This window comes from Bufo bufo, chromosome 10 (genome assembly GCF_905171765.1).
Source record: "Bufo bufo chromosome 10, aBufBuf1.1, whole genome shotgun sequence".
NCBI lineage: Eukaryota > Metazoa > Chordata > Amphibia > Anura > Bufonidae > Bufo > Bufo bufo.
The window spans coordinates 55,073,844-55,100,078 of NC_053398.1; the positions used below are offsets into that span (position 1 = coordinate 55,073,844).

The window sequence follows — 26,235 nt, forward strand, 5'->3', positions numbered from 1 at the left end:
TTCCGCTGCTATCGCCTCTTCCGCTGCACCCCCAAAGCTCCCCAGAACCTATTCGACGTGCCAGGTGAGACGTTGCCATGGTGTGCTGTGGCTGTTGTGCCTGGAAGCCAAGAGCCACACCGGTCCTGCACTGCTTTCAGTTCTACGGTCACAGGCTGATCAGTGGCTAACCCTGATCAATTTGAAAGTTGGTAAAATGGTGTGCGACAACGGTGCCAATCTGCTGAGCATGCTGAAACGGGAAAATAACACACGTGCCATGCATTGCACACGTCCTGAACTTAAGTCATGCAGCGACTCATTGCCAAATACCCCGGGGTCCAGGACGTCTTGCGGCAGGCCAGGAAAATCTCTAGCCATTTTAGAAGATCTTACACGGCCATGGCTCGCCTTGCTGACGTTCAACTGTGACACCACCTCCCTGTCAGACATCTGATTTGTGACAGCCCGACGTGCTGGAACTCAACCTTGTACAGTCGTGGCCAAAAGTTTTGAGAATTACATAAATATTGGAAATTGGAAAAATTGCTGCTTAAGTTTTTATAATAGCAATTTGCATATACTCCAGAATGTTATGAAGAGTGATCAGATGAATTGCATAGTCCTTCTTTGCCAAGAAAATTTACTTAATCCCAAAAAAAACTTTCCACTGCATTTCATTGCTGTCATTAAAGGTTCTGCTGAGATCATTTCAGTAATCGTCTTGTTAACTCAGGTGAGAATATTGACGAGCACAAGGCTGGAGATCATTATGTCAGGCTGATTGGGTTAAAATGGCAGACTTGACATGTTAAAAGGAGGGTGATGCTTGAAATCATTGTTCTTCCATTGTTAACCATGGTGACCTGCAAAGAAACGCGTGGGGCCATCATTGCGTTGCATAAAAATGGCTTCACAGGCAAGGATATTGTGGCTACTAAGATTGCACCTCAATCAACAATTTATAGGATCATCAAGAACTTCAAGGAAAGAGGTTCAATTCTTGTTAAGAAGGCTTCAGGGCGTCCAAGAAAGTCCAGCAACCGCCAGGATCGTCTCCTAAAGAGGATTCAGCTGCGGGATCGGAGTGCCACCAGTGCAGAGCTTGCTCAGGAATGGCAGCAGGCAGGTGTGAGCGCATCTGCACGCACAGTGAGGCGAAGACTTTTGGAAGATGGCCTGGTGTCAAGAAGGGCAGCAAAGAAGTCACTTTTCTCCAGAAAAAACATCAGGGACAGATTGATCTTCTGCAGAAAGTATGGTGAATGGACTGCTGAGGACTGGGGCAAAGTCATATTCTCCGATGAAGCCTCTTTCCGATTGTTTGGGGCATCTGGAAAAAGGCTTGTCCGGAAAAGAAAAGGTGAGCGCTACCATCAGTCCTGTGTCAGGCCAACAGTAAAGCATCCTGAGACCATTCATGTGTGGGGTTGCTTCTCATCCAAGGGAGTGTGCTCACTCACAATTTTGCCCAAAAACACAGCCATGAATAAAGAATGGTACCAAAACACCCTCCAACAGCAACTTCTTCCAACAATCCAACAACAGTTTGGTGAAGAACAATGCATTTTCCAGCACGATGGAGCACCGTACCATAAGGCAAAAGTGATAACTAAGTGGCTCGGGGACCAAAACATTGACATTTTGGGTCCATGGCCTGGAAACTCCCCAGATCTTAATCCCATTGAGAACTTGTGGTCAATCCTCAAGAAGCGGGTGGACAAACAAAAACCCACTAATTCTGACAAACTCCAAGAAGTGATTATGAAAGAATGGGTTGCTATCAGTCAGGAATTGGCCCCGAAGTTGATAGAGAGCATGCCCAGTCGAATTGCAGAGGTCCTGAAAATGAAGGGCCAACACTGCAAATACTGACTCTTTGCATAAATGTCATGTAATTGTCGATAAAAGCCTTTGAAACGTATGAAGTGCGTGTAATTATATTTCACTACATCACATAAACAACTGAAACAAAGATCTAAAAGCAGTTTAGCAACAAACTTTGTGAAAACTAATATTTGTGTCATTCTGAAAACTTTTGGCCACGACTGTATATGCTTGATAGGCTGCTCCATCAGAAACGTGCCGTTAACGACTACCTCTAATGTTCCTTCCAGCCACATAATCACTTGTTCTTTTCTGTCAGGTAAATGCCAAATTTTTGGGGCCTGTACTGGCCTACAGTAAAATAGTTATCCAGTGACGGTCTAATATACCTCCAGCCACATAATCACTTGTTCTTTTCTGTCAGGTGAATGCCAAATTTTTGGGGCCTTTATTGGCCTACAGTAAAATTGTTATTCAGTGTCCGCCTAATGTACCTCCAGCCACATAATCACTTGTTCTTTTCTGTCAGATGAATGCCTAATTTTGGGGGCCTGTACTGGCCTTCAGTAAAATTGTTATCCAGTGACGGTCTAATATACCTCCAGCCACATAATCACTTGTTCTTTTCTGTCAGATGAATGCCTAATTTTTGGGGCCTGTACTGGCCTACAGTAAAATTGTTATTCAGTGACCGCCTAATGTACCTCCAGCCACATACTCACTTGTTTTTTTCTGTCAGGTGAATGCCATATTTTTGGGGCCTGTAAAATTTTTCTAGGCTCCACCAGGGCACATTTTTCAGAGGTTCTCTTTAAGACTCATAAAGATTACCCTGATTAAAATGCATATTTTTTGTGGGAATTATTGCCATTGATCCCCCTCTGGTATGTCATTGTCCATGTTCTGGGACTATTTGTGCACTTCTAGTAAGTATTTGGTGGCTGCAAATATGACCTGAAGGTTTTTCAGATTCGCCTGCCATTAAAGTCAATGGGGTCCGCCACGAACGTGCGGTTCGCGATTATTTGATTGCAAACGCATGTTCGCATTCACGAATTGTCCCGACCAATGTTCGTCCATCACTATTGAACAGCTCCGAGGCTTCTGACATTGCCGGGAGCGTTTCAACACAGTACATAGGAGGTGGCTGGGGCAGGAGGGAGCTAATGTGCATGTGCAGGTATGAGAGCTCGCTCCCCTGATCCCGGCCACCATGCAAGCCAGCGCTGGACTCTCTAATGAGCAGAGGCGGCTACGGCTGCTACAATGCAGCGGTGGCCGTAACCCCTGACAATGGGCATGCCCTAATGGACTACAAGATGAGGATTATCTAGGAGAGGAGCCAGCTTTGAAACATCAAGATAAGCCCATAATAATCATTGTGCCAAGTGAGACAACCCCTTTAAGTTTAGCACATTTTGTGCCCATGTCCACAGTAGCAGTGTCATTACCAGTTCCCAAGCTGACCACAGTAGAAGCATATCTGGCTCTGACAGGTTTGGAGGTTTGTGGCCATTTGTTGCCTCTGCTCTTTATTGTCGCTGCAGCCACCTCTCTTCTCTCATGTCACCTCCTTCTCAGCACCCCGATCTGGCTCCCATGTCCTGTCCAACACACAAGCAGCATTATAGTACTCACAGTCCCTGCAATTTTAAATTTTTATCAGACTGTGATATGTCCTCATGGGGTCCTTGGCCTCCCTTCTGATTTCCCCCCAAGAGCCACACTCACTGCTGCCCCTACTGCCACCACTCTGGCTAAAAGTGCCACTACTACTTGTACTACCACCACCACCAACACAGCCTCTGGCTGAGCCTCCTCCTCACAGCAGTCCAAATGCTGACTGTTCTCACACAACTCATGAAATACAGGAAACACATGAAAACTATCTTGAGTATTTTCACAGTACATGGATTGTTGTTTCTTCTTAGGAAAAATAAGGCTCCACACTAGGAGAGGAGGAGCAGGAGGAATCTGCAGACCCCCGGCTCCAAAACACAGTGTCAGACTCAAAGGTGACCTGAACATAATTGTGCTGTGACTGAGAGGATGAGTGAACTATCCAGTCCACAATGTCATCTTCTTTGTCCTCATTAATAGTGATGAGCGGCAGGGGTCATATTCGAATTCGCGATATTTTGCAAATATTTTGTAGAATATTCGTCGAATATTTGCAAATTAGAAAATTCACGATTTTTTTTTTTACTTGAAAAATCGGAAAGGTAATGATTGTGTAATATGCAAATTTTCGGATTCAAATTTTTTATTGCGAATTTTTCAACTTACAACTATTAGACAAAGAAGATTATAGCACTATATTAGCTAAATTGCTCTATTCGATTTTTTTCGAATATTCTCTATATTGCTATAACTTAGTTTTTTCGAATATTCGTAATATTCTAAAACAAGAATATATAGCATAATAGCCAATATTAAAAAAATAATAATATAGAGCAAAATTCGCAAACACTACTACTCCTAAAGTCAAGTATATTGCAGCCTTCTTATTGGCCCACAAGCTAGAAGCAATGAGGGATCATGTGTACTGATAAAAAAAAAAAAAAAAAATAGAAAAAATTAATTAGAATATTCAAAATTACGAATATATATAACTATATTCGAAATATTCGCGAATTTTCGAAGTACCTATATTCGCGCTAAAAATTCAAAATTCGAATATTCGTGATCAACGCTACTCATTAATTCTCTGGTGCCTACCAGAAGCGAGGAAGAACTGTGGCCTGCTGCTACTACTACTGGCCATATGTGTGGTGCTGGCTGTGCACTACTACAGCCATAGATGACGAGGCATGGGTCTTTTGTTTTCCTTGTATCATTTACAAAACAATTTATTATGATGCTTATTTAAACAATGACATGTCAGAAGTTAGGTACACAGATTTTTTAAATGGTAGCAAAATTGCCAATGTTGTGTTTTTGTAATTAACAGAGGTGCAATGTAAACATGCCATGCTATGAAAACGCTGGTATTGACACCAAAATGCTCTGAACTGTGCAAATACAGAAAGTAGCAAAACTTTTTTTTTTGGGGGGGGGGGGATTAACAAAGGTACAATTAAAAGTGCCCTCGCTATGAACTAAAATGTGCTGAATTGCGCAATTACAAACTGTGGAAAAATTCCAACTCTTTTTTTTGGGAAATTAAAGTTCTGGACACCAGAGAGGCCAGCTCTTTTCCTATAGTGTGCAAGCACAGGTGGCTGGATTGCAGAGGTGGCCATAATCGCTGGAAACCAACAGCGTATAATGTAATGGAAAAATGAATCAAGCCAGCAAAGAAAGCAATATAGACAATTACAATACATTAATAAGTGCCTTGTATTAACTTTCTCTACATGAGACAACCCCTTTAACAGCAATTTGACAGGTACTCATTAGGGTTGAGCGAACCCGAACTGTAAAGTATAGGTTCGTACCGAACTTTAGGATTTTTGGACCCCGGACCTGAACCTGAACATTTCAGTAAAAGTTCGGGTTCGGGTTCGGTGCGACGCTTTCTTGGCGCTTTTTGAAAGGCTGCAGAGCAGCCAATCAACAAGCGGTTAACTGTGTGCCCTTAGAAGCCATCACAGCCATGCCTACTAATGGCATGGCTTTGATTGGCCAGTGTAGTATGTTAACGACTACCTCTATATAAGCTAGAGTCACGTAGCGCTGCACGTCACTCTGCTGTGCTTAGTGTAGGGAGAGGATGCTGCTGGTAATTTCAGAGAGAGAATAGGAGAGAATCTTTGCTCAAAACGTGAATCTAACTCAGCGATCTGCATACATTGTGTTGTGTGGGTGCAGGGCACAATTTTTTTATCCTGCCCTGAGCCCAGTGACCGAAAAAAAAATAACTTTTATAAGTCAGTTAGGTGGGCAGGGACGGCTGCCATTTTATGCAAGCTTAGTGCACTAGCACTGCATCTGAGCTTTTAGGACATTGAAATCCAAGCTTTAACCCCTTAAAGACTCAGCCCTATTATACCTTAAGGACTTGGCCATTTTTTACAAATCTGACCAGTGTCACTTTAAGTGCTGATAACTTTAAAACGCTTTGACTTATCCAGGCCATTCTGAAATTGTTTTTTCGTCACATATTGTACTTCATGACTCTGGTAAAATGAAGTAAAAAAAAATCATTTTTATTTATAAAAAAATACCAAATTTACCCAAAATTTGTAAAAAATTGCAAATTTCAAAGTTTCAATTTCTCTACTTCTATAATACATAGTAATACCTCCAAAAATAGTTATTACTTTACATTCCCCATATGTCTACTTCATGTTTGGATCATTTTGGGAATGATATTTTATTTTTTGAGGATGTTACAAGGCTTAGAAGTTTAGAAGCAAATCTTGAAATTTTTCAGAAATTTTCAAAAACCCAATTTTTAGGGAACAGTTCAGGTCTGAAGTTACTTTGCGAGGCTTACATAATAGAAACCACCCAAAAATGACCCAATTCTAGAAACTACACCCCTCAAGGTATTCAAAAACGTCTTCAACCCTTTAGGTGTTCCACAATAATTAATGGAAAATAGAGATACAATTTCAAAATTGCACTTTTTTTGCAGATTTTCCATTTTAATAATTTTTTTCCAGTTACAAAGGAATGGTTAACAGCCAAACCAAACTCAATATTTATGGCCCTGATTCTGTAGTTTACAGAAACACCCCATATGTGGTCGTAAACCGCTGTACGGGCACACGGCAGGGCGTAGAAGGAAAGGAATGCCATACGGTTTTTGGAAGGCAGGTTTTGCTGGACTGTTTTTTTTGACACCATGCCCCATTTGAAGCCCCCCTGATGCACCCCTAGAGTAGAAACTCCATAAAAGTGACCCCCATCTAAGAAACTACACCCCTCAAGGTATTCAAAACTGATTTTACAAATGTCATTACCCCTTTAGGTGTTCCACAAGAATTAATGGAAAATAGACATACAATTTCAAAATTTCACTTTTTTGGCAGATTTTCATAGAAACATAGAAACATAGAATGTGTCGGCAGATAAGAACCATTTGGCCCATCCAGTCTGCCCAATATACTAAATACTATGGATAGCCCCTGGCCCTATCTTATATGAAGGATGGCCTTATGCCTATCCCATGCATGCTTAAACTCCTCCACTGTATTTGCAGCTACCACTTCTGCAGGAAGGCGATTCCATGCATCCACTAATCTCTCAGTAAAGTAATACTTCCTGATATTACTTTTACTTTTAACCTTTGCCTTTAATAATTTTTTTCCAGTTACAAAACAAGGGTTAACAGCCAAACCAAACTCAATATTTATAGCCCTGATTCTGTAGTTTACAGAAACACCCCATATGTGGTCATAAACTGCTGTACGGGCACACGGCAGGGCGCAGAAGGAAAGGAATGCCATACGGTTTTTGGAAGGCAGATTTTACTGGACTGGTTTTTTTGACACCATGTCCCATTTGAAGCCCCCCTGATGCACCCCTAGAGTAGAAACTCCAAAAAAGTGACCCCATTTTAGAAACTACGAGATAGGGTGGCAGTTTTGTTGGTACTAGTTTAGGGTACATATGATTTTTGGTTGCTCTATATTACACTTTTTGTGAGGCAAGGTAACAAGAAATAGCTGTTTTGGCACCGTTTTTATTTTTTGTTATTTACAACATTCATCTGACAGGTTAGATCATGTGATATTTTTATAGACCAGGTTGTCACGGATGCGACGATTCCTAATATGTATACTTTTTTTTCATTTATGTAAGTTTTACACAATGATTTCTTTTTTGAAACAAAAAAAATCATGTTTTAGTGCTTCCATAGTCTGAGAGCCATAATTTTTTCAGTTTTTGGGCGATTACCTTGGGTAGGGTATGATTTTTGCGGGATGAGATGACGGTTTTATTGGCACTATTTTGGGGTGCGTGTGACTTTTTGATCGCTTGCTATTACACTTTTTGTGGAGTAAGGTGACGAAAAATTGTTTATTTAGCACAGTTTTTATTTTTTACGGTGTTCATCTGAGGGGTTAGGTCATGTGATATACTTATAGAGCCGGTCGATACGGACACGGCGATACCTAATATGTATACTTTTTTTTTTCCCCTATTTTTTTACCAATTTTTTTTTTACTTTATTTGGGGAAAATTACATTTTTGTTTATTTTTACTTGAAACTTTTAATTTTTTGGGGGGGAAACTTTATTTTTTCAACTTTATTTTTCACTTTATTTTTTGTCTCACTTTGGGACTTGAACTTTTGTGGGTCTAATCCTTTACAATGCATTCCAATACTTCTGTATTGGAATGCATTGGCTGTATGAGTAATACTGTGTGTATTACTCATACAGCTTCCGGCTTGTGAGATCCAGGGGACTGAATCTCACAGGCTCGTCACCGGAAGGCAGCGCAATGCCTTCCTTAGACATCGCACTGCCTTCCATGCCATCGTGTCCCCCCCCACAGCCCCATTGGTGCCCGATGGCACCACCGGCGCCGCCGCCGCAACTTAGAAAAGCCGCAAACCGCAGGTCTGAATTGACGGGACCCCCCCGCGCATTTAGCCGAGGTACCTGCTCAATGATTTGAGCAGGCACCTTGTTCCGATCACCGCCGCCCACCGCGGTACGTCATGGGTCCTTAAGGACTCGGGAACCATGCCGTACCGATACGTCATAGGTCCCTAAGGGGTTAAAAACAGCACAAATAATCTGAAAAAAAATCTAAATTTTTTGGCAATTTACAACATCTGGTGCATTTGCAGGCTTAGTCAGTGTGCAATTCAAGCTAGAAATACAGCCATTATTTTCTGGGTTTTTAAAAACACACTTTTTTTTACCAAAAAACACTATTTTCCAGATCTGCAAGTGTTAAATTCAAGTTTAATATATACAGCTTTCATATTCTGCTACCAAAAAAATCACTTTTTTGGCAATATACAACATCTGGATTAGTCAGTGTGCAATTTAAGCTAGAAATACAGCCATTATTTTCTGGGTTTTTAAAAACACACTTTTTTTTACCAAAAAACACTATTTTCCAGATCTGCAAGTGTTAAATTCAAGTTTAATATATACAGCTTTCATATTCTGCTACCAAAAAAATCACTTTTTTGGCAATATACAACATCTGGATTAGTCAGTGTGCAATTTAAGCTAGAAATACAGCCATAATTTTCTGGGTTTTTAAAAACACACTTTTTTGCCAAAAACCACTATTTTCCAGATCTGCAAGTGTTAAATTTAAGTTTAATATATACAGCTTTCATATTCTGTTACAAAAAAAAACACATTTTTTGGCAATATACAACTTCTGGATTAGTGAGAAGCTAGAAATACAGCCATAATTTTCATGATTTTTAAAAACACACTTTTTTGCCAGATTCCACAATTTTTCTGGCCTTGCAGCATCAGCACGTGTAAAATTCCAGGGTTATATACTGCTGTCAAATTCAGTTATTAAACAAACACCCATTTGGGCAAAAAAAAAGTTTATTTTGCAGCCTTTGCTGCATATGTCATTGTGAGATACAGCCTTTACATAGTATGGTTCTATTCAGGTATTTGAAATACAGCCATTTGGTGCACAAATCTTTAATTGAGGCCTAGTGTGGGTCAGGCCATGTGAGATACACCCTGTATATACAGGGATTATATTCTTTGATTAATAAAACACCCTTTTTGGGCAAAATACACAATTTTTGCGCCCTTACATCATCAAGACGTTTGAAATTCCCTTTAAATACAGTGGTTTTATTCAGGTATTTGAAATACAACCATTTTTGGCAAACAAATTTAATTGAGGCCTAGTCTGGTTCAGGGCGTGTGAGATGCACCCTTTAAATACAGTGGTTTTATTCAGGTATTTGAACTACAGCCATTTTTGGCAAACAAATTTAATTGAGGCCTAGTCTGGTTCAGGGAGTGTGGGATACACCCTTTAAATACAGTGGTTTTATTCAGGTATTTGAAATAGTCATTTTTGGCAAATAAATTTAATTGAGGTCTAGTCTGGTTCAGGGCGTGTGAGATACACCCTGTACATACTGTCGTTCTATTCTACTCTTAATTAGACACCCATTTACGGCAAGATCCTAAATTCGAGAAATATGAGGAGAGCGTCAAATAAGGGACGTGGCCCAGGTCGTGGTGCTGCTGGTGGAGCTCCTGTTGCAGGGAGAGGACGTGGTCGATCTGTGCCAGCTACATGCACAAGTGAAACATGCACAAGCGAGTAGGCGACAGAACCTGCAGCGGTATTTGGTCGGGCCTAATGCGGCTCTACGAATGGTGAGGCCTGAACAAGTACAGGTGATAGTAGATTGGGTTGCTGACAGTGACTCCAGTTCCTTCACATTTTCTCCCACCCAGTCTCATGCTGAAAAACTACAGTTGGCACCTGCAGCCGATGTCCATCAGTCTCACACCTCACTCCCTTGCAAATCAGCCAAGCAGTCTGAGCCCCAAGTCATGCAGAAGTCTCTTCTGCTTTTTGATGACTCAGTTAGCAGGGTTTTCCAGGGCCATCCACCTAGCCCTGCCCCAGAAGTGGAAGAGATTGAGTGCACCGATGCCCAACCACTTATCTTTCAAGATACATGGGATGACCATCGCAGCACGTCTCGGATGATGACGACACACAGGTGCCAACTGCTGGGGCTTTCGAAAGTGTGCAGACCGACAAGGAGGGCAGGGGTGAAGACTGGGTGGAAGATGATGTGGAGGACGATGAGGTCCTCGACCCCACATGGAATCAAGGTCATGCGAGTGACCTATGTAGTTTGGAGGAAGAGGCGGTGGTCGTACAGAGCCACCAGAACAGCAAAAGAGGGAGCAGGGTGCAAAAACTGAGCGGCCGTCCTCTAGACAGTACGCCTGCTACGGCCCACCGCAGCAAGGGACCGAGCACACCAAAGCCAGCTCCAAGGAGTTCCCTGGCAGTTATTCAGACAATGTGCTGATGACAAGACACAAGTGGTTTGCACTCTGTGCAATCAGAGCCTGAAGCGAGGCATAAACGTTCTCAACCTGAGCACAACCTGCATGACCAGGCATTTAAGTGCAAAGCACGAGCTGCAGTGCAGTAGACACCTCAAAAACCAAGAAAGGTCTCTGGCTCCTCCTGCTTCCTCTTCTGCTGCAGTCTCGGCCTCTTCATCCACCTCTGGAGTGACAGTGCCACCTGCCACCCCGCAAACAGAGGATCTTCCAGCAACACCACCACCTGTTTCAACAAGCATCTCCACAATGTCCTACAGAAGCGTTCAGCTTTCCATCTCCCAAACGCTGGAGAGGAAGAGGAAGTACCCACTTACCCACCCGCGATCACTAGCCCTGAATGCCAGCATTTATAAGTTAATGGCCTTTGAAATGCTGTCATTCCGTCTGGTGGAGATGGATAGTTTTAAAGGCCTTATGGTGGTGGCTGTCCAACAGTACGTCTTGCCCAGCCACCACTACTTTTCCAGGCGAGCCATCCCTTCCCTGCACAACCAAGTAGGGGACAAAATCAGGTGTGCACTGCGCAACGCCATCTTGGCAAGGTGCACCTCACTACGGATACGTGGATCAGTAAGCACGGTCAGGGACGTTATTTCTCCATAACAGCACACTGGTTAAATGCAGTGGCAGCTGGGCCTGAGGCGGATAGCAGTTTGGCGCATGTCCTTCCACCACCGAGGATTGCAGGGCGCTTCAGTTTGCCTCCTGTTGCTTCCTCCTCCTACTTTGCTTCCTCATCCTCTACCAGCTCCTCATCCAGTCAGCGTAACACCTTCACCCCTAACCTCAGCACAGCCAGGGGTAAACGACAGCAGGTAGTTTTAAAACGTATCTGTTTGGGAGACAAACCCCACACCGTGCAGGAGCTGTGGACGTGCCTTGAACAACAGACTGATGAGTGGTTGGTGCCAGTGAGCCTCAAGCCCGGCCTGGTGGTGTGCGATAATGGGCGAAATCTCGTAGCAGCTCTGGGACTAGCCGGTTTGATGCATATCCGTTGCCTGGCGCATGTGCTGAATTTGGAGGTGCAGAGGTTCCTTAAAAATTACCCCGATATGCTGCATAAAGTGCGGGCTGTCTGTGCGCACTTTTGGCGTTCTCACCCTGCTGCTGCTCGCCTGTCAGCGCTGCAGCGTAACTTCGGCCTTCCCGCTCACCGCCTCATATGCTACGTGCCCACAAGGTAGAACTCCACCTTGCACATGCTGGCCAGACTGTGCGAGCAGCAGCAGGCGATAGTGGACTTTCAGCTGCAGCACGCACGGGTGAATCGCTCGGCAGAACAGCACCACTTCACCACCAATGACTGGGCCTCCATGCGAGACCTGTGTTCCTTGTTGCACTGTTTCGAGTACTCCACCAACATGGCCAGTGCCGATAACGCCGTTCTCAGCGTAACTATCCCACTTGTATGCCTCCTTGAAAAAACGCTGCTGGCGATGATGGAAGAGGTTGTGGCCCAGGAGGAAGAGGGATCATTTCGTAGGGTTTCCGGCCAGTCATTCCCAAGTGGCTCCGAGGGTGGGTTCCTGCACCCACAAACGCCAGGTACAAAATTGTCCAGCCAGGGCACAGTTCTTGAGGATGACGAGGTGGAGGATGATGAGGAGGAGATGGAGGAGGAGGAGGAACCATGTTCACAGCAGGGTGGCACCCAGACCAGCTCATGGCCATCACTGGTGCGTGGCTGGGGGGATACAGAGGACACAGACGATACACCTACCACAGAGGACAGCTTTTCGTTGCCTCTGGGCATCCTGGCACACATGAGCGATTACATGCTGCAGTGTCTCCTCAACGACAGCCGAGTTGCAATGCCCACATTCTAACTTGTGCTGATTACTGGCTGGCCACGCTACTGGATCCCCGTTACAAGGACAACACACTGTCCTTAATTCCGTCACTGGAGCGTGATCGTAAGATGCGCGAGTACAAGCGCACGCTGGTAGACGCTCTGCTGGTGGCACTCCCACCTGACAGCGGGGACACAGTGGAAGCACAAGGCGAAGGCAAAGGACGAGGAAAAGTTCGCCAACACAGCTGGGGCACCGAGAGCACCTCAGAAGGCAGGGTTAGCATGGCCGAAATGTGGAAAAGCTTTGTCAGCACGCCACAACAACCAAGCACCACCAGCTGATATGGAACGTCTTAGCAGGAGGCAGCATTTCACCAACAAGGTGGAGCATTATGTGTGCACACGCCTATACGTACTGATTGACGGGTCTGCCCCCTTCAACTTCTGGGTCTCCAAATTGGGCACATGGCCTGAGCTTGCCCTTTACACCTTGGAGGTGCTGGCCTGCCATGCGGCCAGTGTATTATCTGAACATGTGTTTAGTGCGGCAGGGGACGTCATCACAGACAAGCGCAGACGCCTGTCCACAGCCAATGTGGACAAGCTCACGTTCATTAAAATGAACCAGGCATAGATGCCACAGGACTAGGGATGAGCAAACCCGAACTGTATATACCGAATTTTGGGGTGTCCGTGACACGAACCCGAACATTTTCGTAAAAGTCCGGGTTCGGGTTCGGTTTTCGGCGCTTTCTTGGCGCTTTTTGAAAGGCTGCAAAGCAGCCAATCAACAAGCGTCATACTACTTGCCCCAAGAGGCCATCACAGCCTTGCCTACTATTGGCATGGCTGTGATTGGCCAGTGCAGCATGTGACCCAGCCTCTATATAAGCTTGGGTCACGTAGCGCTGCACGCCACTCTGCTGATTCAAGCATAGGGAGAGGATGCTGCTGCGACGTTAGGGCGAGATTAGGCAGATTAACTCCTCCAAAAGACTTCATTCTGTGATCGAGCTGCCCAGAGCGTTTTTAGATCACTTTTTTCTGGGGTGATCGGCGGCCATTTTGTGGCTTGTGGTGCGCCAGCACAAGCTACCACCAAGTGCTTTTAACCATCAATAGTGTGGTTATTTTTTGCTATATCCTACATCAGCTGCAGGCTGAGCCTGTGTCACCAAAGTGCATTTAACCATCAACAGTGTGGTTATTTTTTGGCCATATAATACATCAGGTGCAGGCTGAGCCTGTGTCACCCAAGTGCATTTAACCATCAACAGTGTGGTTAATTTTTGGCCATATACTACATCAGGTGCAGGCTGAGCCTGTGTCACCCAAGTGCATTTAACCATCAACAGTGTGGTTAATTTTTGGCCATATACTACATCAGGTGCAGGCTGAGCCTGTGTCACCCAAGTGCATTTAACCATCAATAGTGTGGTTATTTTTTGGCCATATACTACATCAGGGTCAAGTTGAGCCTGTCACCCAGCGCCTAAAAAATAGACCTGACATTTCTATTCAACCAAATCTGTACTGTTTTAGCTGGTCAAGTTATTTGTAGTGACCGTAAAAGCACAGTTTTTGTTCTGGGTTGAAAAACTATTCCCAAATTTGCCATTCTCAAAATAACTAAGTAGTTTATGTTATATGAGGCCTACTTGAAATCTATCCTAAAAAGGATATCTTAGATTCAAGGTGCTGATAGTGTCATTCAGAAAAACTTAACACACACGCTACCGTGCAGATACAAGTCTAATTCTGTGATTAAACGTATACCTGTCACACAGCGCAAAAAAAAATAGGCCTCACATTTCTATTCAACCAAATCTGTACTGTTTGAGCTGGTCAAGTTATTTGTAGTGACCGTAAAAGCACAGTTTTTGTTCTGGGTTGAAAAACTATTCCCAAATTTGACATTCTCAAAATAAGTAGTTTATGCTATATGAGGCCTACTTGAAATCTATCCCAAAAAGGATATCTTCGATTCAAGGTGCTGATAGTGTCATTCAGAAAAACTTAACACACACGCTACCGTGCAGATACAAGTCTAATTCTGTGATTAAACATATACCTGTCACACAGCGCAAAAAAAAATAGGTCTCACATTTCTATTCAACCAAATCTGTACTGTTTGAGCTGGTCAAGTTATTTGTAGTGACCGTAAAAGCACAGTTTTTGTTCTGGGTTGAAAAACTATTCCCAAATTTGACATTCTCAAAATAAGTAGTTTATGCTATATGAGGCCTACTTGAAATCTATCCCAAAAAGGATATCTTCGATTCAAGGTGCTGATAGTGTCATTCAGAAAACATAACACACACGCTACCGTGCAGATACAAGTCTAATTCTGTGATTAAACCTATACCTGTCACACAGCGCAAAAAAAAATAGGCCTCACATTTCTTTTCAAACAAATCTGTACTGTTTGAGCTGGTCAAGTTATTTGTAGAGACCGTAAAAGCACAGTTTTTGTTCTGGGGTGAAAAACTATTCCCAAATTTGCCATTCTCAAAATAATTAGTTTATGCTATATGAGGCCTACTTGAAATCTATCCCAAAAAGGATATCTTCGATTCAAGGTGCTGATAGAGTCATTCAGAAAAACTTAACACACACGCTACCGTGCAGATACAAGTCTAATTCTGTGATTAAACCTATACCTGTCACACAGCGCAAAAAAAAAATAGATCTCACATTTCTATTCAACCAAATCTGTACTGTTTGAGCTGGTCAAGTTATTTGTAGTGACCGTAAAAGCACAGTTTTTGTTCTGGGTTGAAAAACTATTCCCAAATTTGACATTCTCAAAATAAGTAGTTTATGCTATATGAGGACTACTTGAAATCTATCCCAAAAAGGATATCTTCGATTCAAGGTGCTGATAGTGTCATTCAGAAAACATAACACACACGCTACAGTGCAGATACAAGTCTAATTCTGTGATTAAACCTATACCTGTCACACAGCGCAAAAAAAAATAGGCCTCACATTTCTTTTCAAACAAATCTGTACTGTTTGAGCTGGTCAAGTTATTTGTAGAGACCGTAAAAGCACAGTTTTTGTTCTGGGGTGAAAAACTATTCCCAAATTTGCCATTCTCAAAATAAGTAGTTTATGCTATATGAGGCCTACTTGAAATCTATCCCAAAAAGGATATCTTCGATTCAAGGTGCTGATAGTGTCATTCAGAAAAACTTAACACACACGCTAACGTGCAGATACAAGTCTAATTCTGTAATTAAACGTATACCTGTCACACAGCGCAAAAAAAAATAGGCCTCACATTTCTATTCAACCAAATCTGTACTGTTTGAGCTGGTCAAGTTATTTGTAGTGACCGTAAAAGCACAGTTTTTGTTCTGGGGTGAAAAACTATTCCCAAATTTGCCATTCTCAAAATTGTGGTGAACGGGAACAATGAGGAAAACATCTAATAAGAAACGCGGACGTGGACATGGTCGTGGTGGTGTTAGTGGACCCTCTGGTGCTGGGAGAGGACGTGGCCGTTCTGCCACAGCCACACGTCCTAGTGAACCAACTACCTCAGGTCCCAGTAGCCAGCAAAATTTACAGCGATATTTGGTGGGGCCCAATGCCGTTCTAAGGATGGTAAGGCCTGAGCAGGTACAGGCATTAGTCAATTGGGTGGCCGACAGTGGATCCAGCACATTCACATTATCTCCCACCCAGTCTTCTGCAGAAAGCGCACAGATGGAGCATGAAAACCAAGCCCATCGGTCTGTCACATCACCCCCATGCATGTCAGGGAAACTGTCTGAGCCTCAAGTTATGCAGCAGTCTCTTATGCTGTTTGAAGACTCTGCTGCCAGGGTTTCCCAAGGGCATCCACCTAGCCCTTCCCCAGGGGTGGAAGAGATAGAATGCACTAACGCACAACCACTTAATTTTCATGATGATGAGGACATGGGAATACCACCTCAGCACGTCTCTGATGATGACGAAACACAGGTGCCAACTGCTGCGTCTTTCTGCAGTGTGCAGACTGAACAGGAGGTCAGGGATCAAGACTGGGTGGAAGACGATGCAGGGGACGATGAGGTCCTAGACCCCACATGGAATGAAGGTCGTGCCACTGACTTTCACAGTTCGGAGGAAGAGGCAGTGGTGAGACCGAGCCAACAGCGTAGCAAAAGAGGGAGCAGTGGGCAAAATCAGAACACCCGCCGCCAAGAGACTGCGCCTGCTACTGACCGCCGCCATCTGGGACCGAGCACCCCAAAGGCAGCTTCAAGGAGTTCCCTGGCATGGCACTTCTTCAAACAATGTGCTGACGACAAGATCCGAGTGGTTTGCACGCTGTGCCATCAGAGCCTGAAGCGAGGCATTAACGTTCTGAACCTTAGCACAACCTGCATGACCAGGCACCTGCATGCAAAGCATGAACTGCAGTGGAGTAAACACCTTAAAAACAAAGAAGTCACTCAGGCTCCCCCTGCTACCTCTTCTGCTGCTGCCGCCTCGGCCTCTTCTGCTGCTGCCGCCGCCTCGGCCTCTTCTTCCGCCTCTGGAGGAACATTGGCACCTGCCGCCCAGCAAACATGGAATGTACCACCAACACCACCACCTGCGTCACCAAGCATCTCAACCATGTCACACGGCAGCGTTCAGCTCTCCATCTCACAAACATTTGAGAGAAAGCGTAAATTCCCACCTAGCCACCCTCGATCCCTGGCCCTGAATGCCAGCATTTCTAAACTACTGGCCTATGAAATGCTGTCATTTGGGCTGGTGGACACAGACAGCTTCAAACAGCTCATGTCGCTTGCTTTCCCACAGTATGTTGTTCCCAGCCGCCACTACTTCTCCAAGAGAGCCGTGCCTTCCCTGCACAACCAAGTGTCCGATAAAATCAAGTGTGCACTGCGCAACGCCATCTGTGGCAAGGTCCACCTAACCACAGATACAGTACGTGGACCAGTAAGCACGGACAGGGACGCTATATCTCCCTAACTGCACACTGGGTAAATGTAGTGGCTACTGGGCCCCAGGCGGAGAGCTGTTTGGCACACGTCCTTCCGCCGCCAAGGATCGCAGGGCAACATTCTTTGCCTCCTGTCTCCTCCTCCTCCTACTCAGCTTCCTCCTCCTCTTCTTCCACCTGCTCATCTAGTCAGCCACACACCTTCACCACCAACTTCAGCACAGCCCGGGGTAAACGTCAGCAGGCCGTTCTGAAACTCATATGTTTGGGGGACAGGCCCCACACCGCACAGGAGTTGTGGCGGGGTATAGAACAACAGACCGACGAGTGGTTGCTGCCGGTGAGCCTCAAGCTCAGCCTGGTGGTGTGCGATAATGGGCGAAATCTCTTTGCAGCTCTGGGACTAGCCGGTTTGACGCACATCCCTTTCCTGGCGCATGTGCTGAATTTGGTGGTGCAGAAGTTCATTCGCAACTACCCCAACATGTCAGAGCTGCTGCATAAAGTGCGGGCCGTCTGTTCGAGCTTCCGGCGTTCACACCCTGCTGCTGCACGCCTGTCTGCGCTACAGCGTAACTTCGGCCTTCCTGCTCACCGCCTCATATGCGATGTGCCCACCAGGTGGCACTCCACCTTGCACATGCTGGACAGACTGTGCGAGCAGCAGCAGGCCATAGTGGAGTTTCAGCTGCTGCACGCACGGGTCAGTCGCACTGCGGAACAGCACCACTTCACCACCAATGACTGGGCCTCCATGCGAGACCTGTGTGCCCTGTTGCGCTGTTTCGAGTACTCCACCAACATGGCCAGTGGCGATGGTGCCGTTATCAGCGTTACAATACCACTTCTATGTCTCCTTGAGAAAACACTTAGGGCGATGATGGAAGAGGAGGTGGCCCAGGAGGAAGAGGAGGAAGAGGGGTCATTTTTAGCACTTTCAGGCCAGTCTCTTCGAAGTGACTCAGAGGGAGGTTTTTTGCAACAGCAGAGGCCAGGTACAAATGTGGCCAGACAGGGCCCACTACTGGAGGACGAGGAGGACGAGGATGAGGAGGAGGTGGAGGAGGATGAGGATGAAGCATGTTCACAGCGGGGTGGCACCCAAAGCAGCTCGGGCCCATCACTGGTGCGTGGCTGGGGGGAAACACAGGACGATGACGATACGCCTCCCACAGAGGACAGCTTGTCCTTACCTCTGGGCAGCCTGGCACACATGAGCGACTACATGCTGCAGTGCCTGCGCAACGACAGCAGAGTTGCCCACATTTTAACGTGTGCGGACTACTGGGTTGCCACCCTCCTGGATCCCCGGTACAAAGACAATGTGCCCACCTTACTTCCTACACTGGAGCGTGATAGGAAGATGCGCGAGTACAAGCGCACGTTGGTAGACGCGCTACTGAGAGCATTCCCAAATGTCACAGGGGAACCAGTGGAAGCCCAAGGCGAAGGCAGAGGAGGAGCAAGAGGTCGCCAACGCAGCTGTGTCACGGCCAGCTCCTCTGAGGGCAGGGTTAGCATGGCAGAGATGTGGAAAAGTTTTGTCACCACGCCACAGCTAACTGCACCACCACCTGATACGGAACGTGTTAGCAGGAGGCAACATTTCACTAACATGGTGGAACAGTACCTGTGCACACCCCTCCACGTACTGACTGATAGTTCGGCCCCATTCAACTTCTGGGTCTCCAAATTGTCCACGTGGCCAGAGCTAGCCTTTTATGCCTTGGAGGTGCTGGCCTGCCCGGCGGCCAGCGTTTTGTCTGAACGTGTATTCAGCACGGCAGGGGGCGTCATTACAGACAAACGCAGCCGCCTGTCTACAGCCAATGTGGACAAGCTGACGTTCATAAAAATGAACCAGGCATGGATCCCACAGGACCTGTCCATCCCTTGTGCAGATTAGATATTAACTACCTCCCCTTAACAATATATTATTCTACTCCAGGGCACTTCCTCATTCAATCCTATTTTTATTTTCATTTTACCATTATATTGCGGGGCAACCCAAAGTTGAATGAACCTCTCCTCTGTCTGGGTGCCGGGGCCTAAATGTGGGACAGTGGCCTGTTCCAGTGGTGGGTGACGTGAAGCCTGATTCTCTGCTATGACATAAAGACTGATTCTGTGCTGACACAAGGCCAGATTCTCTGTTACGGGACCTCTCTCCTCTGCCTGGGTGCCTGGGCCTAAATATGTGACAGTGGCCTGTTCCAGTGGTGGGTGACGTGAAGCCTGATTCTCTGCTATGACATGAAGACTGATTCTGTGCTGACATAAGGCCAGATTCTCTGTTACGGGACCTCTCTCCTCTGTCTGGGTGCCGGGGCCTAAATATGTGACAGTGGCCTGTTCCAGTGGTGGGTGACGTGAAGCCTGATTCTCTGCTATGACATGAAGACTGATTCTGTGCTGACATAAGGCCAGATTCTCTGTTACGGGACCTCTCTCCTCTGCCTAGGTGCCTGGGCCTAAATATGTGACAGTGGCCTGTTCCAGTGGTGGGTGACGTGAAGCCTGATTCTCTGCTATGACATGAAGACTGATTCTGTGCTGACATAAGGCCAGATTCTCTGTTACGGGACCTCTCTCTTCTGTCTGGGTGCCGGGGCCTAAATATGTGACAGTGGCCTGTTCCAGTGGTGGGTGACGTGAAGCCTGATTCTCTGCTATGACATGAAGACTGATTCTGTGCTGACATAAGGCCAGATTCTCTGTTACGGGACCTCTCTCCTCTGCCTGGGTGCCTGGGCCTAAATATGTGACAGTGGCCTTTTCCAGTGGTGGGTGACGTGAAGCCTGATTCTCTGCTATGACATGAAGACTGATTCTGTGCTGACATAAGGCCAGATTCTCTGTTACGGGACCTCTCTCCTCTGCCTGGGTGCCTGGGCCTAAATATGTGACAGTGGCCTGTTCCAGTGGTGGGTGACGTGAAGCCTGATTTTCTGCTATGACATGAAGACTGATTCTGTGCTGACATAAGGCCAGATTCTCTGTTACGGGACCTATCTCCTCTGTCTGGGTGCCGGGGCCTAAATATGTGACAGTGGCCTGTTCCAGTGGTGGGTGACGTGAAGCCTGATTCTCTGCTATGACATGAAGACTGATTCTGTGCTGACATAAGGCCAGATTCTCTGTTACGGGACCTCTCTCCTCTGCCTGGGTGCCTGGGCCTAAATATGTGACAGTGGCCTGTTCCAGTGGTGGGTGACGTGAAGCCTGATTCTCTGCTATGACATGAAGACTGATTCTGTGCTGACATGAAGCCAGATTCTCTGTTACGGGACCTCTCTCCTCTGTCTGGGTGCCGGGGCCTAAATATGTGACAGTGGCCTGTTCCAGTGGTGGGTGACGTGAAGCCTGATTCTCTGCTATGACATGAAGACTGATTCTGTGCTGACATGAAGCCAGATTCTCTGTTACGCGTCCTCTCTCCTCTGCCTGGGTGCCTGGGCCTAAATATGTGACAGTGGCCTGTTCCAGTGGTGGGTGATGTGAAGCCTGATTCTCTGCTATGACATGAAGACTGATTCTGTGCTGACATAAGGCCAGATTCTCTGTTACGGGACCTCTCTCCTCTGCCTGGGTGCCTGGGCCTAAATATGTGACAGTGGCCTGTTCCAGTGGTGGGTGACATGAAGCCTGATTCTCTGCTATGACATGAAGACTGATTCTGTGCTGACATGAAGCCAGATTCTCTGTTACGGGACCTCTCTCCTCTGTCTGGGTGCCGGGGCCTAAATATGTGACAGTGGCCTGTTCCAGTGGTGGGTGACGTGAAGCCTGATTCTCTGCTATGACATGAAGACTGATTCTGTGCTGACATGAAGCCAGATTCTTTGCTATGGCATGAAGAGACTGATTCTCTGCTGACGTGAAGCCAGATTCTCTGCTATGGGACCTCTGTCCAATTGATATTGGTTAATTTTTATTTTTAAAATTTTTATTTTAATTCATTTCCCTATCCACATTTGTTTGCAGGGGATTTACCTACATGTTGCTGCCTTTTGCAGCCCTCTAGCTCTTTCCTGGGCTGTTTTACAGCCTTTTTAGTACCCAAAAGTTCGGGTACCCATTGACTTCAATGGGGTTCGGGACGAAGTTCGGGTCGGGTTCGGATCCCGAACCCGAACATTTCCGGGAAGGTCGGCCGAACTTCTCGAACCCGAACATCCAGGTGTTCGCTCAACTCTACACAGGACTTGTCCATAGCTTCTGCAGAATAGACATGTATACCGGCACTAACCAGCATTTGTTATACTGCTGCGCAATTGCTAATTGTTGTATTTTTGATATTTCACACTCTTTTGGAGTGTACCCTAATTAAAAAAAAAATTATTAAAACCAAAAACCTGTGTTGGCTACCTCGTCCTCCTCCACCACCGCTTCCACCTACACCGCTACTTCCACCGCCTCCTCAAACTCCTACTCCATACGGAACTCCACCTCATAAATCAAAATTATTTTTTATTTGTACGTATTTTATTTTATGTCATTTCACTACTTTATCAGTTACATTTTCGGGTGAAATTCACAAATTTTTGGGTGTGAAGTACCACTGCTATACCTAGTAGACAGGTTAAAAAAAAACAAAGAAACTTGTCAGTTACATTTTCAGTTGAAATTCACCAATTTTTGGGTGTGATGTACCACTGTTATACCTAGTATACAGGTAAAGAAAATAATAAAATTTGTCAGTTACATTTTCTGTAGAAATTCACCAATTTTTGGGTGTGAAGTACTACTGCTATACCTAGTAGACCGAAAAAAATAAAAAATAAATTGGTCAATTACATTTTTGGGAGAAATTCAACAATTTTTGGGTGTGATGTACCACTGCTATACCTAGTAGACAGGTTAAAAAAAAATTGTCAGTTACATTTTCAGTTGAAATTCAACATTTTTGGGTGTAATGTACCACTGCGATTCCTAGTAGACAGGTTTAAAAAAAAATTGTCAGTTACATTTTCTGGTGAAATTAACTAATTTTTGGGTGTGATGTACCACTGCTATACCGAGTGGACAGGTAAAAAAAATAAAAAAATTCTCTGTTTTTTGGTGAAATTCACCCCTCCTCTACCTAGTTGACAGCTTAATAAATTTCAATAATTTTTCTTTAACATTTTCGGGTGACAATAAACAATTTTTTTCTGTCATAGACCCCTGCTCTACCAAGTAGACAGGTTAATAAATTTCACTAATTTTTCTGTTACATTCTTGGGTTGACATTATACAATTTTAGACGTGAATAAACTCCTGCTCTGCATAGGTGACAGGGAATATAATTTAAGAAATTCTTCTTTAATTGATGCGCGCCACCTCCTTTGATTCAATGCTTACACTTTAACAAGTTGTACCACATTTGCGCTTCAATAATTTGTCCCACTTTTCCGCTTTACTCTTTTGGCCAACATTTGGGCTTCTGTAATTTGTACCACATTTGCGCTTTAACAGCTTTTCCCACATTTCCGCTTTACTCTTCTGGCCCACATTTGGGTTTCTGTAATTTGTCCAAAATTTTCGCCTCAATAATTTTTCCCATAATTCCGCTTTACTCTTCTGGCCCACATTTAGGCTTCTGTAATTTGTCCAAAATTTTAAACTCAATAATTTCTCCCATAATTCCGCTTTACTCTTCTGACCCACATTTGGGCTTCTGTAATTTGTCCAAAATTTAAAACTCAATAAATTTTCCCATATTTCCGCTTTACTCTTCTGGCCCACATTTATGCTTTTGTAATTTGTCCAAAATTTTTACCTCAATAATTTTTCACATAATTCCGCTTTACTCTTCTGGCCCACATTTGGGCTTCTGTAATTTGTCCAAAATTTTAACCTCAATAATTTTTCCCATAATTCCGCTTTACTCTTCTGGCCCACATTTGGGCTTCTGTAATTTGTCCCACATTTGCAATTTAACATCTTTTACCACATTTTATAGACCCCTGCTCTATCAAGTAGACAGGTTAATAAATTTCACTAATTTTTCTGTTACATTCTTGGGTTGACATTATACAATTTTTGACGTGAATAAATCCCTGCTCTGCATAGGTGACAGGGAATAAAATCTAAGAAATTATTCTGTAATTGATGCGCGCCACCTCCTTTGATTCAATGCTTAAACTTTAACAAGTTGTACCACATTTGCACTTCAATAATTTGTCCCACATTTCCGCTTTACTCTTCTGGCCCACATTTGGGCTTCTGTAATTTGTCCAAAATTTTAACCTCAATAATTTTTCCCATAATTCAGCTTTACTCTTCTGGCCCACATTTGGGCTTCTGTAATTTGTCCCACATTTGCAATTTAACAGCTTTTACCACATTTCATAGACCCCTGCTTTACCAAGTAGACAGGTTAATAAATTTCACAAATTTTTCTGTTACATTCTTGGGTTGACATTATAAAATTTTAGACGTGAATAAATCCCTGCTCTGCATAGGTGACAGGGAATAAAATTTAAGAAATTATTCTGTAATTGATGCGCGCCACCTCCTTTGATTCAATGCTTAAACTTTAACAAGTTGTACCACATTTGCGCTTCAATAATTTGTCCCACATTTTCGCTTTACTCTTCTGGCCCACATTTGGGCTTCTGTAATTTGTCCAAAATTTTAAATTCAATAATTTTTCCCATAATTCCGCTTTACTCTTCTGGCCCACATTTATGCTTCTGTAAATTGTCCAAAATTTTTACCTCAATAATTTTTCACATAATTCCGCTTTACTCTTCTGGCCCACATTTTGGCTTCTGTAATTTGTCCAAAATTTTAAATTCAATAATTTTTCCCATAATTCCGCTTTACTCTTCTGGCCCACATTTATGCTTCTGTAATTTGTCCAAAATTTTTACCTCAATAATTTTTCACATAATTCCGCTTTACTCTTCTGATCCACATTTGGGCTTCTGTCACTTGTCCCACATTTGCAATTTAACAGCTTTTACCACATTTCTGCTCGATCCCAAATTTTTTTAAAAAATTTATCTCCCTTAAATTTGGTCTCTTTTTCTCATGCTCCCTCTCCGGCGTGGAACCCTGATTCGCCGATTACCGTGATCAACATGTTAGGCTCAGAAGAGAACATCGAAAGTTGATAAAGAAGATATCCAAATGGATGGTGGATGTCACACTGGGGCACCTCTACATAGGTGACAGGAACATAAATTTAAAAAAATCGTCAATTACATTGTCAGGTGACATTTTTCAAATTTTGCCGGATAGAAACCCCTGCTCTGCATAGTTGACAGGGAATAAAATTTAATACATTTTTCAGAAATTAATGCGCGCCACATCCTTTCATTCAATGCTTAAACTTTAAAAAGTTTTCACACTTTTATGCTTTAATAATTTGTCCCATAATTCAACTCTATAATTTAAAATTTGAAAAAATGAATCCTCCCTTGGATGTGGTCTCTCTTTCTCACACTCCCTCTCCGGCATGGAACCCTGATTCCCCGCGACCCGTGATCACCATGGTAGGCGCAGAAAAGAACATCGAAAGTTGATAGAGCAGATATTAAATTGGATCGTGAACATCACGGGGATGTGCGACATGGTGGGGCAGTAAGTTTGCACACGCCTACACGAACTGACTGACAGGGGTCAGCCCCTGCAACTTCTGGGTCTCCAAATCGGGCACATAGCCTGAGCTTGCCCTTTACCCCTTGGAGGTGCTGGCCTGCCCTGCAGCCAGTGTATTGTCTGAATGTGTGTTTAGCACGACTGGAGGGGGTTATCACAGGTTATATTTCCCAATGTTTTGGGGTGTACCCTAATTTAAAAAAATAAAAATACATTTCAAACCAAAAAGCAGTGTAGGCTACCTACTCCTCCACCGCCGCTTCCACCTACACCGCCACATCCACTGCCTCCTCAACCTCTTACTCCATATGGACCTCGTCGTCCTAGATTAAGATTTTTTATTTTTATTTTTAAGTATTTTATGTTATTTAAAGTCATTTCCCTATCCACAAATGTTTGCAGAGCACTTGCCATGCTCCTAACCACATTTTGATGCCATTTGCAGCCCTCTAGCCCTTTCCATGACATTTTTACAGCCATTTTAGTGCTCAAAAGTTCTGAAGTTCGGCCGAACCCGTTTAACCCGAACATCCAGGTGTCCGCTCAACTCTAGTTCTCATACCTTCAGACTCATAGCATTGAGCTGCCTTCTCACCATGTTTCAGAGCTGGATTATTTCAGATCCAAAAGATAAAATGAGCTCTATTTGCTGTTATATCTCAAAGATAAAATCAGAAAGGGCTTATTCCAATAGAACAAACCCTGTCTATACTGTATATCCTATTAGGAGATATGAACATCGTAAATGGGGTCCTATGCTTGGGACGCATCTATGTGCCAGAAAGCCATTCTGCAAGAATATTTTGTCTAATTCTGTTATAAATATTTACTTCATAATTTTTTACGGAACTTAAAAATGAATGACTTAATTGCTATTTTGACTGGGGATGTCTATGACTTTTGCTCAATGCTATATTAATCACAGAGATTCAGCATATTAGATATTGGTTAAATACATTCCACTGGTGCAGTAGCACGTAGATTGGTACTGTCAATTTGTATAGACAAAAATCTATGAAGGTATAAGGTACCACATGTTGCCCACAAGCTCAGGAAAATTGCTTGGATTGACCACTCAGTCAATCACTAGCTAAGGCGGGTCACCGCTGCAGCCAGAGATAAGC

At 44.3% G+C, this 26,235-nt stretch overlaps 1 pseudogene; it reads right to left on the minus strand.

Annotated features, from left to right (window-relative positions):
• The window catches only part of LOC120980680, a 164,497-nt pseudogene that overhangs the window by 106,532 nt on the left and 31,730 nt on the right, over positions 1–26,235 (minus strand).